The following is a 7,290-nucleotide window of genomic DNA, read 5'->3' on the forward strand; positions in this document are numbered from 1 at the left end:
CATTAGGCCTTTGAAAGTTCCTATGGATGATGCCTACTCTTTGCAATAGTGTTCAGAAGAATTTCTGTGAGGAAATTGTGACCATTCCCAAAACAGGAGGTTTAGAACATAAGGCAAGCGGCTTGGGCGTGGTGGGACGCGAGCAAAGCTAAATGCATTGGATAAATGGTGTTTCAAGTTAGAGGCTGTGAAAAACGAGGTTCACTCTCCTGTTAGAATTTAAAGAGTTTAATATAAAGACAATAAGAGACACATAAAATAAAGCAAAGGGATAACGGCCGGGTGCCTTGGCACTCTGCCAAGAGCACACCTGATGCCCGAGGTGAGTCCTTTTTATACCATTTTTACTGTCTGTTCTCTATTCATATTAAAACTTTTCTAGGAATTGATCTGCATGGCCACTCCTTGGGTCTGCCTTTTTAGAGCATGCTAGTCTTCGGCGTTGTGGTTTTATTTCTTTTGATTCTTGGGGTTGGGCCCGCTAGGTAAGAGTAGATGATAGGGTGGATCTCTTAATTCTCCAGACAGTCAGGGCTGATTGCAGCTTTGGGCCTCTTTGCCCCCCGGGCAGAGCGGTGATAACGGCTCTCGGACCCTCTTGGCCGCCCGTTCTCCGGGCGGAGTAGCCTTTGGGCCCTTTTGTTCCCTGGACAAAGTGTTGATTAGCAGCTCCTTGGGCCTCATCTTCTGCTCGCTTGGAGGTTATCTTACTTGCTCACACTTGCTAACATTCTTGCTAAAACGAGAGAAAACTACATCCACACAGCAAAAAGCATTTCTAACATTATATAATATCTACTTTAATACTTTGCGAGAAGCCAATACTATAATACATGTTTATAACAGAGGCAATAGATTTTTATCAGAATTTTGGGAAGTGTTCTGTTTGAAAAATGTTGTGAGCATCTCAGCCAATTAATATTCCAAATGTATGTTGTAGTTTGGTGCCAAAGTCAGAGATGGAGTTTCACCCCATTGCCTAATTGCCATCAGTTTTATTGTCCTAGTCAGTTCAATGGGAAAAAGAAAATCACAAGCTGACCTCTCAGAGGTAAACGCAGCCCTATTAATGCCAAGGAAATCCACTTTCCTAGTGATGACAGTATAGTGATGATTCCTTAAGATGTCTGGTGTGCTTTACAATGGGGATCTGGAAGCGCTTGTGTCAGAGTATGGATTTCTCACATACTCTGGTGCTTTTGCCTCTAAAAGAAGGAGCAGAGTCATCCTGCTGTACATGTACCATGGTTGTTTATTCCTCAGCACAGTGGGAAGATGTACTGCCAGAGGTCCCAAACCTTCCTGACGTGATGCTTTGTCTGCCAGGAACTATTTAGTGTGATAATGGCGTTTGATAGACTGGACACAAACACCATTGTCACACTCCACAGCTCTGGGAGCAGGTCCTTAGCCCATGGAAGGAGTCATGGATGCACACTGCAGACTTCAGCAGAGGGGGTTTCAAAGACCTGCAAAACAGAGACAAGACTGGGTTGTGCATATTTATATGTGGCACATCGGCATTCTCACAAGGAGGCGGGACACAGGATCCTGAATTGCTTTGAGGTGAATATTGTGTCTCAGCTAGCTGTGGGAATGTAAAAGCTAAGTGGCTTTGAGTGCCTTTGCAGACAAGGGAGATGGACAGCACCTGGAGAAAGTAAACTGTACTATTCTAGAGACAAATTCCTGAGGACAGGGATGAGTCATTCCTGCCAGGGCCCATGTCTTCCTCTAATTGGTGGAGACAGCCCAGAATCAGCACCAGACTTTTATAGCTATGTCAGACCTGAGGAATCACAATGCTGGAGATTATATTTGATTTTCATATACTTGTTTTTAGCAGCATTTTTGAGTAGCCCACATACAAGACAGCCAAGTTGGTCTGTACTCCTGGTCCCACTGCCCCTGTGCTATTCCATGCTTGTTCTTCTGGGACACATCAGCACCTGTGCATCAGGGAATTAAGCTCTAGGATCCATAGCTGTGGTGGTCATCTCTGCACAGGCTGGGTGTTTCAGAGTGTTTCTCTGTGTGTTTAGCCTGCTAGCCAAATAACATTTCTGCATACTCAGTGAGTAGAAAACATCCCATAAAAGATCACGTGGACTAAGGAGTGGATTAAGAGCACACAAACATGCTGAACAGGGATTTGTAATCCATGGAAATTCAGTTATATGCCATCATCACATCTGAATGCTGCAGAGAGGCAGAGAAAACAGAGAAGGAGGAGCACATGGAATGGAGGAGGTTTGTTGCAGTGGGGATACTGCAACATGCATATATCAAACCAGGAGTCCCATGGAAAGGAAATATATATGGACGGATTCTTGCTAGATGTTTCAGAGAGATGTTTATTTCTCCAGCCGCATGGCCGGAGCTCTGCCCAGGAACTGTTCCAGTCACGGGACCAAGGGTCCTTCTGCCCGCGCAGGGAACACAAACCAACCAATGGGAACGAGGCTGAGCAGGGGCAGCGAAACCCCGTGTCTGTGCCCTCAGGGCCCCTCTCCCAGGGCTACATGGCAGGGGAGGGACCCCAACACCTCACCTGTTTTATTTTAATAAAAGGAGAATGAAAATAACTGGATAAACATAACAAGAACAGTTTCAAAACAAAACAAGCCACCCTCCTGAGCCTTTAAATGTCTAAACAGATTCTGTGGAACATCTTAGGGCTGACAGAAGGGAGACAGGACTCTCCGGGCATGCTTTGTGGGAAACTGAGGCAGGAGAGGGTTTAACTTCTTCCCTCCCCCTTTTCATCCCCCACTCGGCATTGGAAAGGGATTTTTGGGGAAACAATTGGCAAAAGCATGGTTTTGTGAGGGAAACCATGGATGAAAAAACGGATTGGGAATACACTGGGGGTAATAGGACATAGGGTAAAAGGGAAAGGTGGGATTAGGAAAGGGAGACTGTAGGGGGGGTTTACAGTGGAGATATTGTCTAACATGACTACGATTTTTTGCATATATACTGCCTTTTACAGGAACACCATCAGGCCCAGTGACCTGCGGTGCTTGTAACCCTTTTCTACCTTGTGTAATTTTGAACTGCACCACCTCTCCATCTCCCAAGCTTGGGATGCATTTTTCAGGGTTATTCTTTTTAATAGCAGTTCTATGCACGAATATGTCTTGCTGGTTGTCACACCTTGTTATAAAACCATAATTTTGCTTAACATTATACCATTTTACTATCCCTAAGACCTTAGGTACTATGATCTTTTCCTTTTTCCTAGTGGCTGCTGTTTTCTGTCTCGCTGCGTCTCTGCCCTCTCTTTCGGTCGCTCCCGTGTTGGAATTGTCGGGGCTGCTGGGGCTTGCGCGCTCTTCCCGGGGTCGCGTTCGGGGCTGCGCGGGCCGGGCCGGGCCGTGCCGCTCAGTTCTCCGTGCGTCGCCTCCTCTGGTCGCAGCTTCGCTGCCGATGTCGGGCGCTGCACCCACGTCTCGGCCGGGCCCCCGAGCGACGACTCCCCCGCGCTCCGCTCCAGCGCGCGTCTCGGCTGGGCGCGGCTCCGCTCCACCGCCATCGCCGCCAGCCGCCGCCCGCGCGCCGCCCCTCTCGGTCGGGCGTTCACGGGGCTCGCTCCACCACGCGCTGCGCGCGGCCGGGCAGGCACCGCCGGGTCCCGCCGCTCCCGCCGCGCCTCGCTCCGCCACCGACACTGCGGCTCGCGTGGCTCCGCCCGCGCGCGGGAACTGCCTCGCTGCTGCTCGCAGAGTGCTCGGTGCACGTGGCCTGGGCCGCACGGTCCCTGCGCCACGCTTCCCTTCACCAGGACACAGCTGACATTGCTCAACAGTCTCGGTAACTAAATAATATTCACGAAAATATTCTTCCATCGGCATATATTTTGACTCCAGTATTAACTGTGTCCAAACGGTTTTCCAAAAGCCCTTGGTAATAATTAAATCCCAAGAAACATAGAAAAAGTTCTTAAACAACCATGCCAGGAAGTGTTTCAGTTCTTTTTGAGCTTGAATCAAGCTAAAATTTACAAATCGTTGTTCAAGAATCATTTTAAGATAAATGTCCATATGCGGCTCTGAGAGCCAAGAGTCTTCCCACGGTTCCTCCATAGTTTAGATATGGAACAGCAAACAAAACCAAGAAGAGGAATCCAAAGTTTCCAGGGTTTACTCACACAAATCAGTCACTTAGGGATCGGGGATCGTTCTACTCACAATTCTCCACCATTATGTTGCAGTGGGGATCCTGCAACATGCATATATCAAACCAGGAGTCCCGTGGAAAGGAAATATATATGGACAGACAGATTCTTGATAGCTGTTTCAGAGATGTTTATTTCTCCAGCCGCATGGCCGGAGCTCTGCCCAGGAACTGTTCCAGTCACGGGACCAAGGGTCCTTCTGCCCGCGCAGGGAACACAAACCAACCAATGGGAACGAGGCTGAGCAGGGGCAGGGAAACCCCGTGTCTGTCCCCCCCGGGGCCCCTCTCCCAGGGCTCCATGGCAGGGGAGGGAGCCGAACAGAGGTTAGAAACCAGGGCTAGGGCAAACAGCAGTAACCTTTTTTTTGTAGCTACTGAAAATTGAACTTTCTGTCTCAAAAGAGACTCCTCTGTGGACTGGTTAGAAGCCCCTTGTGAGGGGATGCAGTTGTCTTTTTGTGCCAAGAGGTGAGAACGGGATGTCTTGCTGTAGTGCTTTTCAACTACTCTCTCATTTATTTTTAAGCTCAGAAAGGCATTCCCATTTTACATACTGGGGAGAATTTGCTGCCCATGTGTAGTAAACCCAGACTCTCCAATAGTCTTCTGGATCTGGTTCTGCTTTAGCAACAGAGTGTTAAGGAAGTTAAAGCCCTCAAAAGGCTCATCCTCTGAGAACTCCTCCCTGGGCTTAGCCTTTTCATCAATCCCTTTTTGTGCACGGAGCACAGGGCTCACAAATTAGCCCACTCAATTCTACAGCATCAAACGTCGAAGTGCCCACAGAAGGGTGACACTAAGGCACCCAGATGAGCTGCTGCCCACCTGTAATGACACACCTGAACCACCAGCCTGCTCTTCACAATGTAACAGGGATCTCCTCACCAATCCTCACCCCATGATCTAACTTTTTATCTTATCTGGATCTTTCCCAATTGTAATATAGTTCAACCAGTGTTGATAGGTCAGGGCAGACTTAGTAGGGCTCTGGATCATTTTAATTGCTGATTTACATCTAGTCAAACCTCAGGGGAGAGTTTGTGATAACTCAGTGCCACGAGCTGGCAGTAGAAGCTGGGTTCTGAGTGCCCTTGGCTGGTGGACAGAACAGCAGAGAAATGGACCTTCACTGTCTGGTTACCAGATCAGGCTGTCTCATTTCTCCAGCGTGATTATCACAACAGTAATAATCTAGCATTCCCATCCCTGCCACAAAAGCAAGCCTAGAAATGCTTGTGCATGGCTGACACCCAAGGGATTTTCATGTTCCACTGTGTTTTGAGTCTGTAGTGCTGCAGTGGGACAGAGCTGGGCATTTGAACACACACACAAAACAGGCAGATGTGCAGATCCACAGGTCAGGCTTTTGTGCAATCCCAGCTATGAAGGAGACATGAAAGAAGGAGAGGAGCTGCAACACACCCTGAGCATCACATGGCACTGAGTCTTTGGAATTAATGATGGCAAAGACCCATTCATGCCAGAACATTCTGTCAGTCAGGATGCAGCTGTAGCCCTGAGGTCCACGGGGCTGGTTTTGGTAAGTGTGCCTATCCTGCAGCTGGTGAGAGTGAGAAATTAATGCCACAGGGACAGAGGTGCTGTACCTGGATTTCTAATTCACCTATGTTGGTGTCTTCCCTTACCTTTCCTCATACACATTTTACTCAGCTTTCTCTCTGCAGCAGAGGGGAATGATCAGGCAAGATCCTATTAATGAGGAAAAGCCTGGCAATCCTGTGCAGAGCAGGAAAGCCCAGCAATCCTGGCAGAAGGACTCGACTTCACTGCAGAACATGTAAGGAGAAAGCAAGGCAGCTGATGCCACTGCAAACAGGCACTTTATAGTCCCACAGCTGTGTGGAAACTTCCAGCAAATAAACAGGAATATTTCCAAGTCAAAAGATAATGAAAGAAAGAGAAATGGCCACTAGTTTTTAGTACTGCAAGGGAAAAAAACCCAAAACAATGGGACAGTTGCAAGGAGAAAGCAAAGCATAATCATCAGAGAAAAATCCCCTTTTTGCGTCTCTTCTGCTGGACATGTTTAAAGAACATTATTGGGATGTTCCAATGCAGAGGAGCATTGTGAAGAACAAGAGGGTTTTCAAGAGGGTTTTTCAAGATGGGTCGCAGAACCTGTCCTTCCCATATGGCCAGACTTGGAAGCATTCCTGTTCACACCAGGAAGTCCGTCAGCTCCCCCATCACCCCATTTTTTAAAAACAATAAACGTTCAGGGTGGTTTGCACTGCCCTAACAAAAGCCTAATCTCTTCCCAAGTGCAGGTAGAGATCCCTAGGTCCAAGACATTAAATCCTGTTATACTACACAGCTGAGCCCCAAGCATGTGTGGATATTTTGGTATGCTGAAGTGCTTAGTGTTGGAAATCCACCTGCACTATATTTGTTAATATATTTTAGCATTTCCTTTTCCTCACATGAGTTGAGCACAGGAAGACACTTACCATCGGAGACAACAGCCAAAGGGTCCTCTGGTGTGTTGTTAGGGCTTGGCAGAACCAGGATTCTCTCGCAGGACATTTTGCTGACTGTCTGTACTCGAATCTTTGGAGTCCTGGTTTCTTTTCTGAGTTCCCAGCAGTGGGCAGCTGCTGCAAGCCTCTGCTTCCAGTGGACACCTTTCCCTCTCCCTTTATGGGATCCTGAGGTTTTAAAGTAAACAATTCATTCTTGCTCTGATAAGTCATATTAAAATATTGATCTGGGGGAGGGAGATGACCCTCGCTGCACTGAGCTGGAGTCACCTTTAGTCAGACTAAAGAATGGAAAAAAAGCCCTGAGACCTCAATTTTCTCTGTTCCTTCAGAGAGAGCACATGTGGGGAGGGAAAAATGCAAAATATAAGGAGTTTCAGCTCCTTATTTTGCTGAACCCTGAGATGGAGTGTTTATTCTGGCTGCATATTAATTGCTTACTTCTGCCACTGAGACTGATTTCATCTCTTCCTCAGGTCACAGCGCTCATCTCATGTTCACTGCTGGGGCTTGTCAATCGTTTTTCTGTCTTAAATTTTAGTGTACTGTCTGCTCTGTGTGGGAATTTTCAGACTGCACTTTCCAGCACACCTAGGAGGTGGGGGGAAAGCCT

At 47.7% G+C, this 7,290-nt stretch overlaps 1 long non-coding RNA gene across 1 annotated transcript; it reads right to left on the reverse strand.

The window, feature by feature from the left end:
• Positions 1-770: 770 nt before the first annotated feature.
• On the reverse strand, positions 771-7,012 carry LOC125320528. The gene is made up of 2 exons (XR_007201156.1): positions 6,648-7,012; positions 771-1,469 (listed from the first exon to the last, which is right to left on the reverse strand). It is a non-coding gene; the product is annotated as an uncharacterized LOC125320528 (long non-coding RNA).
• Between the last annotated feature and the right edge of the window lie 278 nt (positions 7,013-7,290).

The sequence above is a fragment of the Corvus hawaiiensis genome, chromosome Z, assembly GCF_020740725.1.
Source record: "Corvus hawaiiensis isolate bCorHaw1 chromosome Z, bCorHaw1.pri.cur, whole genome shotgun sequence".
Classification (NCBI taxonomy): Eukaryota; Metazoa; Chordata; class Aves; order Passeriformes; family Corvidae; genus Corvus; species Corvus hawaiiensis.